Below are 11,183 nucleotides of genomic sequence, written 5' to 3' on the forward strand. Positions count from 1 at the left end.
GTCAGTCTTGTTTACAAGCTATCTCAGAAAACCAACACTCACCCTTCAATAACAGAACTCAATTTCAAACTTCAAAAGGAAATGGCAGCACACGAATACAAAACAAATCCTAACCATCATGCCATCATTGAGTTTAAGCAAACTCTAGGCTAAAGATCTTCCCATCTCTGATTACGATCAAAGGGGGCAGCTTGGGCAGCTGCAAAAAGCCAAACATAACACTCCACAAGAGCCCACAGCAAGCTGGCCTGTCACAAGAAAAGGAAAACCATTTTGGCCATGAAAGGAGCCGACAGCATTGGCCAGTCTCAAGAGGCCGATAGAGGACCCACCAGCCATAGGGAGGCAAGAGGAAGCACAAGGTTATGTTGGAAGGGAGCATCAGCCAATCTAAAGAGGCCGACGGCGGGCCCAGTCATAGGGAGGCAAGGGGATGACAGAGGACCCTATCATAGGGAGGCAAGAGGCTAACAGTGGCCGTCATAGCACTGTGGTGTGACCCGGCCATAGGGGGGAAAAAGATAGCACACAGTAGAACTTGAGTTGAAGTAGTAGCGTTGCAGAGCAGCTATTGCATCAAGTCGTCAGGGAGAAGCCTACGATGGTCGTCTAGACACACGAGCTCAACCACATACTAGAGAAGGGCATGTTGCCATCTAGCAGCTCTGCATCAAGCAAGGGAATCTTCATTATTGACATTAATATTAAAGAAAAACTCTTTTTAAAAGATAACCAAGCTAACCTGGCCACCATTTCCTTGTGGAGCTTGCAATGGGAGGGTTGGAGCCGCATTAGGAGCATCTTCGTCAATTTCATTGTTACTGTAAGATTCCTCTCTCTAGATTTTGAGGTGTAAAGGTGTAAGAACCTCCCCTTCTGTTCTTGTAATTATTCCCCTCTCTGAAATAGCAGAAAGATCTTGTTTTAACCTATTTTGGCCTCCTAGAGAGAGAAAATATCGAGAGAGAGATACTCCAAAATTCAGATATCTTTGGATATAAAAATCCTCCGAATGTCTAAAATGGATTACCCTCAAACAGAAGTTCAAAATGAACTTTCCAATGTGCATTAGGAATTAATTGAAAATGGGACCTTAGCCTAAGAACACTATATTGGGGAATATGGGAATTTTCCACAAGTTTGGGACACATGGTCAAAACTTTGGATTTGGCATAACTTGAACACTACTACTCTAAATTGAGCATGCTATAGCTCACTAGATTCCATTTTTCAAGCGCTTTCCAATGATAGGTCACATGATAGGGTTTTGAAAAACTTATAGGCATGTTAAGTGGGTTCCACTTTTTTAGTATTCAAAATTGGGAATTGGGAGGTTCCCAAATTCTCTAATATGGTGTTTAAGGGTCTACATTTTCAAAAAAAAAAAGATTATAGTCCAATTAAGGTTCCAATGGGCCAATTGGATTAATCCAAGTGTTGGGATGAGATAAATCCAAAGAATAAAAGAAAATACCCAAAAATGAGTAAATGCTCACATAAGATGAAGAGTTGACTGAGTACAAGGTTTATTAGTTAAAAATTAAGAGATATTACTAAAAAAAATGAGATATTTTAGAATAATGATGCATTTTTGACACCTTGGTAAGGAAAGGGGGACTCTTGAGGTAGGTGCCTCTTTCACATGTGTGGAAGGGTTTTTAATTCAAAAAAATTGTGATATTTTTATCTCTCCTCTCTCCTGGATCAAACCAAATCAAAAAGAGAGCCAAACTAGTCCAAATCTTGTCCCCAAATTGAGTCAAGCTGAACCTGGAAAATTCTAGAACCCAGTTGGACTTGGTTAGTGACCTCCCTCACCTATAAATAGACCCTTAGTCATTTGTAATGGGATATTAGAGCTATACCATGCCAGTATTATATTAAAATAATCATATTTTCTATTATCCCTTAAATTTTTCTCTCTCTTGGGAGCTTGGAGCTCTCTCTCTCTACAACAACCCTTGGAGTTGCTCTTCTCCTCTTGGTGGACCAATTGATTGGTCGGGGGCGCCATTGCAATTAGAGAATCAAGCCAAACTTGGAGGTAAAATCAAATTTTATGGTTTTTTCCAATTTTCTCAGTAACTTTCTTCTTCTCAACCCCTCTCAAGCTTGAGAAGCTTTCAAAATGATTGTTTTAATTCAAATCAAGCTTTCCCTAAGTTTCTTAATGTTTAATTAGCATTAAGTTAACCTTTATGCTTAAATTGTAATGCTTTCTTTAAGTAAATCTCTCTCTCTAAAAGAATAGCTAGCTTTATGGCTAAATCCCTTGGAAAAGGATGCTTCTCAATGATAGTCTCTTAATTCAAAGCTAAACTCTAGGCTTGATAAGCTAGAGATTAAGGAAATGATATTTTCATGATTTTGTGCTATTAAAATAATGGTAAATTCTTTTAGATTGTTTATGAGTAGTTGAAAACTACTCTAATTCATTCTAAATGAGAAATGGATTATTCTAACAATTTGGGAAAAGAGGAATGTTGAAATTAGCTTAATCTAGTGGAATAATCACAGTTATGTTTAATTTTATGGTTAAAATTATGATTTAAATTCATAGTTTGATTTTAAGCATAAAAGAGGAACCACCATCATATTTTTATTACAAGCTTTTATTATTTAGAAAAAAATTGAGAATTATCAATAATAGCAGCAAAGCTATGGCAAAATTTTCAGAAATTAATACATATCTTATTTTTATGCATAACGCTAAAAGATGACTTCCTATCATATTCTAGGATTGGACATCCTATGCAAAAAGAATGATTTTTATTATATTCATGAGAAATATTTTTTTTGTAATTACACATATTTAATTGATTATGAGAAAAGAGTAAAATTTTGGTAAATTTATTTTTATACAAAAAGAGGAATTCCCATGATAATTGAGATCCAAGTAATTAAATGGTAAAAGAGAAATTTTTGGTAAATTATTTTTATGCAAAAAGGAGAATTCCCATGATATTTGAGATCCAAGTAATTAAATGGTAAAAGAGGAATTTTTGGCATAATTCAAATTATGAGTATTTATCAAAAGTGAAATTTTGAGTATTATTAATTTTATTGGAAAATATGGGTAGAATTGATTTTTGTAAATCCCATGAATCTTTTTACTCAAAAAGAAAAATATTGAATATATTTCACTTGAGAAATTTGAGAAAGAATATGAAAATATCCATCGAGAAAACTTAGATAATTCTTATTCAGAAAAGAGAATCTGGAATCCCTAGGAAGATCGAGGATCCAATGAGTAAACGCAAGTTTAGAGTTAGTTTTCATTAATGAAGCTTAAGGAATGAAAATACAATATGTAAATGCTCTTTCTGAGTCTTTACTATATAATTCTGATAAGGTTTATTTTCCCTTTTTAAACCTTCAACAACACTCTGATACGTAGATTCAATGGGATCGAGAAAAAGTACCTTTAAACTAGGCCAAGCAATTCACAGAAACTCAGAAAAGTTCCATCGGTATCAAAAGTAGAAAATGGTACTAAAAGAGGATGTGATAAGATGTGATATGGAGTTGAATGAATGTGAATGTGATGGGATGTAAATGGATGCGATGTGATTAGATGAGATGTGAATGCGTTGTGATAAGATGTGAATGCGATGTGAGTGGATGTGAATGGATGAGATGTGATGTGGATAGATGTGATGTGATGAGATGTGGACCTGGATAGATGTGAATGGATGAGATGTGTGGATAGATGTGATGTGATGTGATGTGGATCTAGGTAGATGTGAATGAATGAGATGTGATGTGATGTGGATTGGGGTAGATGTGAATGAGATGTGGACCTGGATAGATGTGAATGGATGAGATGTGTGGATAGATGTGATGTGATGAGATGTGGACCTGGATAGATGTGAATGGATGAGATGTGTGGATAGATGTGATGTGATGTGATGTGGATCTAGGTAGATGTGAATGAATGAGATGTGCTGTGATGTGGATCGGGGTAGATGTGAATGGATGAGATGTGATGTGAATGGATGTGATGTGATGTGATGTGGATATGGGTAGATGTGAATGGATGAGACGTGATGTGATAAGGATCTGAATAGTTGTAAATGGATGCGATGAGATGTGATGTGGATGAATGTGATGTGATGTGGATAGATGTGATGTGATGTGGATAGATGTGATGAGATGTAATATGATGTGATTGGATGAGAATGGATGAAGGATGATGGGGATAGATATGACTGGATGTGGAATAAGCAAAGAATTGATGTAGAAGAATGTGGAACAATGTGAAAAGATGAGAGTTTGTTAAGACACTGTATTTATGACCTGTTTTTAAATGATTGTTTTATGTCAAGAATGCTGGTGAAGCATTTTGACCATCTTGTGAATGAGGTCGTAGAGAACTAAGCGATAAAGTTACAATAGCTGACGGAGAGTCAACGGAGGACGTCTCGAGTAGCAAGGTCGACCGAGGTCTTGATCAGCCTCCTCGGTTCGATTTAAATGGTGAGCTTCCGGTACGGTGGATGAGGGACCAAGGAAGCGGCCTATGAGTGAAGCGCTAGGTGACCTGCGAAGGAGCCTAGAGGGTGCTGACCATACAATGCTCGGGCTCTGGGTCGCCGAAGATACCCACACGTGCATCGTGGAAGAAAATGGAACAAGGAGTTAGAGTTGTTTTCTGAACTCGAGCATGAATCTAGTTGATTGGCCTTGTTGGTCCTCAACGGACAAGTCCATGGCTCTTTTATATGGATATGTTGGTTGATCTTACTGATCTGTAATGGAGAGTCCATCTAGATTTTTCTTATGTGATTATATTTCCGGGTACTATGAGCTAGGAACTATTGAAAAGACCTCTCAGCCCCAGTGAACAGGTGGTGAGAGTTCTGATTGCCAATGATGCCATAGGTACACCGATGAAGGAATGATTAGAAATTAGAATTCAAGCTAGATATTTTGGAGGATTATGATCAGTGATACTATGGTTTCATTAGAAGATTGTTTTAAAGACAGCTGAATCTATGAAACATGCAATTTCATATTGGGTGTGTATGAAACATGCAATTTCATATTGGGTGTGTAAGTGGTGTGACTATCTTGAAGTTTGCTTGAAGCGCCGGCTAGGGAGCCTGGGAACTCTTTTCCCTGAAGTAAATCCCGCATAGTCCTTGTTCTATGGAAAAGAATCAACGGCTGTGTCTCTTGAATGACGAGGAAAAAAGCGTTGGTCTCTATGATCCAAGTGCAAGTGTCTTCCTTGATCTGACCATGAGACTTACAGGTTCGGCCGGATCAGTTTGGTTAGTGAAAACCTTGACTACGTTAGAATAAAATATCCAGGAGGAATCGCCTATGTCTGTTGAGCAAGGGAAGTTTTTCCGGATTCGGTTTTGGAAGAACCAAGGGATTAGTCTCTTGTCCGGATATTCGTGGGCAAGGCCCCAAGTGAGAGGCTCTACCCTGTGCAAGGAGGGCTACTTCCACTGCTAGCATCCCGAAATTCGTTGCGCAGAGGGGGTAGGGATCTTTCAGTTGCGCGGAGGGGGTAGGGATCTTTCAGTTTGCGGCGTGCTTCTCCCGAGGTGATATTTTGGTATTTTTGGGATGGAGCCATCGTGAAAATTGCCTTGTAGATCTCAGCGTTGCGATCGTAATGCTTCAGTCATATCTTGATTCCGAGATCGTTTGCTCACTTTATGAGCAAAAAACTACAGCACGCGAATCCTCTAAGGTAGAAAACCTCTTGCTAAAGTTCACACAAATGGGAGGGGGGGGATTTGCGAGATGTCCTTAAGGAGAAGGCAAAAACGTTTTGCTGAGGGATGAGGGGTGCTGCTGTGAGTCTCTTCACACGTGGGAGGGGGAGAAGAGTTAAGGACACTCTCCTCTCACAAGGGTGGGCTGGCTGAAAGTTGGCTTATAATTGGTAGATTAGGGGGTGCTGAGAGGGGGGCAGAAAGGGACGGCTGCAGGCAGTACAGCAAGTACACTGTGTAGGTACAGAAGGGTGGTACGGACGGTGGCACGGCCTATGGAGAGTATAGGCTACGTAGGAATGTGTGGCTATGGAGCACCCCGGGGGTGGGTGTGGGCGCTACGCAAAGTATGGTCAAAAGGACGGTGTACTGTCAAAGAATGTGGATCAGTGGTCTACATGGGCCTGGGAAAAGATACGGTGGTGGGGTGAACGGGGAAAGGAGTGGTACGCATGTACCCTATTTGGTTAGAGGCAGCATGGGTGTCCATGGGTGTCCACGTAGTGGTGCATGTGGACTACATAGTGGACGGTCGGCCTTTGGTCCTTGCGCGGCCATTGTACGAGCGCCTTGGTGAGTGCGTAGTACGATCTTTTTTGGGAGGGGTCCCCAAATTTGGGACGCCGGCCTCGACTTGTGTGCCGGATTGCCCCGGGGGTGAAATTTTTTTCGGCAAAAATGTCCGAGTTGTTTCCCTGGTCGTTGGGGTGTAGACCGTTCGTCAATCGAACGCCCGGTCGTGCATTTATTAAGGTTTAAAGGTCATCGTTTTTAACTAAAAATAACCAAAATTCGTGTATAAGCTTAATCCGGTGTCCGTTTTGGATGCTATAAAATCCTATATTATGATAAAATCGTGCACAGATTCTAAATTTGGGCTCAAAATTTGAAGATTCTAATTAGAAATAGCTCATTTAATAAAATCATTGATTTTTATACCATAAAAACTCATAAATTCATCTATTACATGGACATATTTTTATTAATGAAGATGGGCATGTTACAATCTAATCCTAGGATTAGGGTTTTTAAAACTCGCCCTTTTCACACATGCAATGGCCACCCGTGCACTAAATGGTGATACAATGTTCTTTTCACACACAATGTGAGTTTTTGCATTGCTAGTTACATGTCTAGTGTATTATGGGGACATTTGGAGATTTGGTGAGTTTGTTCACATTTGCTTCACATTTTGAGTGTTTTGGGTGTTGATTGAGTGTGTTGTTTGGTGCTCACGTATGCGACCATGGGTATTTCTTACTATTACTACCCCATCTTATGAGACTGACACACTACACATCATCTTTGTCATCAATGTCACTTCATTTCCCTATTGGATCCTATTCATATAACTTTTTCCCATACACTATTGTCATGGCTCTATGCTGATTATCTCGAGTTGCCACTTGGTGTTAAGGATCACATATCATTTTTCGCGTTCACACATACCTTCGCAAACATCAAGGCTTAGACCTCTACATCCTCATGCGTTGACTTCTTGCTATGACAAGGCGGTGTAATTGTGCCATGGTTGGATGTTCGAGCTTGCGGGTTTGATACCTAGTCACTGGTGGTATTTTTTTAAATGAGGGGGAGGTTTGTGCCAAATGGGCCGGATCCACATGGTCCAGGTGGTCCACAAACGGGGACTTTGTCTCGATGCATTGCTTAGCTACCATGATACGGAGGGTTTAGCATTGTTCGCATAGGACGAGTCTTCTTTCGGCTACTTACATGAGTGTCCCCCACTCTTGAGCCACCATGATTATGTTCTTGAGGATGCAGAATACATCAAAATGGATACTTATGATGATGATGATGTATTGTACACTCATACACATAATCATATATACACACACATGATGATATTGATGTATCGTACACACATGCACATGATCATAGTGATATACATGCACAACACATATACACATGATGATGATATATGTGATAGTGATGTGTGTGAGTCAGATCATGAGGGCATGATCTCGAGGGCAAAGATGGCAGCAAACACACTTAGCATTGACACTTCTATTCCTATCTTCTTTCCTATAAATCATGTAGACACTCTTGTTGATCATGATGACATTCTAGAATATAGTGTGCATTTGATTAGTGATGCATCCATTAGCACACTCGGGATTAGCGTATTCATTAGCACACTTGAGGTTAGTGATAATATGCATAGACCTGAGTTCCTAGTGTTAGATGCGTTAGGCTATTCTTCTAGGATTTCTATTTGCGGAGATATCATTGATACGAGCATTGCTCCTAGTATGCATAGCATTCCAATAAATTAAAAAAAAAAGAATACCAAAATTGGTAAATGTGCTTATTCATTTTCCAAATTTGATCATTGTGTAGATGTGGTGCTATGGCTCCGCACACATGGGACAATTTCAAAGCTCATCTCAAGACAACCTGGTTATACCGATGATTTCTACCATGGATCCATGTTGAGCTTTTGATAATTATTAGCTCGCCTTACGCTTGATAAGTCCTCATCTTTAACGAATGATTATATTTTCAGTTATTTACGAATTGTTTTAAATTCTATATTTTCTTAACTTTTTTATTTTATAGCTAACAATACATCAAGGTAAGACTTTCTTACTTTTGGATTCTATTTTACATTGTCAAGTTTTATTTAATATTGTTATTTAAGTTTATTTTTGTAGCAACTTTTAAAAAGTTTCAAATTCACATGTTATCTATTTTTCATCACCTGGTTTGACATTAAGTTAACAAATAATATATAGATTTATGTATGTTTTTCTAATCTTAATTTATTTTGCCAGAACTTTAGGAAAACAAAATCTATATTCCGAATTCGCAATTCATGATGGATTTGAACTAACTCATTAACACCTTGATCTTAGCGTTGCAATTTATTTTGTAGAAACAAAGTGAATATCGGATTTACTTGATTGGATTCGGGTGTTACTCAATAGTCTCTGATAATCCATGTCCATGAGAACCTCTGAGCCATGTTTAGACCTCTGAGTTTACTTCGCACGCCATGCCACTTTTGGCCCAAACTAGGGTTAATTGTGTATTAACCAACTGTGTGCACTTGTATATTGTCAGGATTAACTGTGTTAATCGGCTGTGTGCACTGACATATTTTGGTTTAAACCAAGGTTAACTGTGTGTTAATTAGCTGCTGTGTGTGCTAGTAAAATATTGTCAGGAGTAACTATGTGTTAATCGATTATGTGTGCTGACATATTCTAGTGTAAACTAGGGTAAACTTAGTGTTAACCAGTTGTGTGCACTGATATAATTTTGTTAGGATTAACTCTATGTTAATTAGTTGTGTGTGCTTGCCAAGAGGGTATGTTAGTCATCACCTCTTTGATCAAATAAGGACGCCTATGCGATCATTACTTACACATGGGAATGATTAATGTGTTTAATCACCTGTGTGTGCAACACTGATATTTACAACTGAGGACAATTGTCTTCTCAATCGGAAGAACTATCACGGGAGTGCGATCATTACTTACACATGGGAATGATTAATGTGTTTAATCACCTGTGCATTGATATTTACAACTGAGGACAATTGTCTTCTCAATCGGGAGAACTATCACGGGAGTGAGATTTTTTGATATTTTATTATCCAATTTTTGTAAACGAAAGCTTGTAGAGAAAGCTTGGGAAAAAATAGCATTGTAATCTATTTTTAGAAATAATAAAACTATAAATACTAAAGCGGGGATGCTTTTGGCACACGTTTGGGAGGGCAGCTTGTACCCAATCCTGTTTTTTCCTTCGATGCTTGTATTTTTTGTTCAGTATGCTTCCCAAGGATCGTTGTTTTCCGTCACACTAATAATGGGTCGAGGCCCTTTCTCCCTCCTTAGGAGGTTTTTTTCCCCTAAGTATGTATACACATTCTTTATGAGTGTGTGTAAGTGACCGTGTTACTTCACTTATACTTCACTCGTTTCTCATCAATCTACTTTGAGTGTTGTGCTTCTCTCTATCTCACCTTACTTACTACATCTATGTGTGTTGCCACCTTCATCTCCACTCCAACATCCCCTCAAATTTTTAAACAATTATTACCCCTAATTCATAAGATTCTAATGTTTCTTTTAATTATTTCAAAATCATTTAGATGGCTTAAAAGGGCTTAGAAGACTTGATTATGTTTGCGCGAACAGCTTTATTCGAAATTTTTACTTGATCATGTCCATGAATGACACTTATTTTTTGTATAGTTTACATTAAAAATACTATAGTGGCATGACACTTTTGCAAATGGGTACTTGCAACTTGTTTTTTTCTTGCTAAGCGTGTGTTACATACGATGCACTATGTTATGTGATCCCGCATGCTTCATCGTGTGCATTATGTGGTGCCATCCTACTACCTTGACAAACATACTTGCACACAATGCAAGGGAGCCTTCTATTCTTCAAGCTCAACAAACACTACATGCTCAATGAATGCTTTTATTTTAAGGTTAGAGTATTCTTCAAAACAAAGGGATTTAAATAAGCTCAAATGAGGACATCTACAACATAATTTGTTTGGTCGGGTGTCTCTATGTTAGGGCTGTCCACCTTTTTGCACTCTCACATGGAGTGAGACATCAAATATAGTGGGCGGTGCCATGACCTTGTGTTGGAATTATTCGAATTATTTGGCATTTATGGATTTATTTGATGGATGAATTATTCGAATTATTTGGCATTTATGGATATATTTGATGGATATTTATTTTATGTTTTATAGAGGGCCAACCGTGAGCTTCCAATATAATATGGATCTCCACTTTGGGCTTGCATAAGCCTAAATACAAAAGTGTGAACACTCTAAGGTTCACTCATGAAATAGAACTAATGTATATCAAAATGTTGCACACTAATGTGCATATAAAATATCACTGCCATTGCCGAATAAATAATTGCCACGTGTCATCCGTCAATAAATTTCCATTGAAGCAAGCCCAATGGATCCATGCACATCCCGCGCACTAACCGTGCCATTGATCAGCACTGACATTCACAATATAAGCTCAAAATATATGACGAGTTAGAGGTGATCAGTCTCGCTTGCACATATAATAAATATCCATCAAATAAATCCATAAATACAAAATAATTTGAATAATTCCAACACCTTGATCAAGATTTCTCAAGCTTCGCTTCCTCTATTGGCTACCACCGTGGCCAACCATGCTATACCTCGATCGAAGAGTCAAGACTGGGTATGCTTGCACTACTATCCACGTAGGTTGCCAACCAAGGTCTAGGGAGACGCATGCATGCCACCTCAACTTTTCACATCAAAACTCGATCCAAGTTTGGTGACACATGTGTATGCCACCTCACTGTTACTATGATACCATCCAAGACCTCGATCAAGCTCCATACATGGTCCATTCATGCATTGCATGCATGCAACATAATGGCTAACTTAATCGATAGCGCATATAAGACAACATTC

The sequence above is a fragment of the Cibotium barometz genome, chromosome 11, assembly GCF_041138505.1.
Source record: "Cibotium barometz isolate CiBa-2024 chromosome 11, ASM4113850v1, whole genome shotgun sequence".
NCBI lineage: Eukaryota > Viridiplantae > Streptophyta > Polypodiopsida > Cyatheales > Cibotiaceae > Cibotium > Cibotium barometz.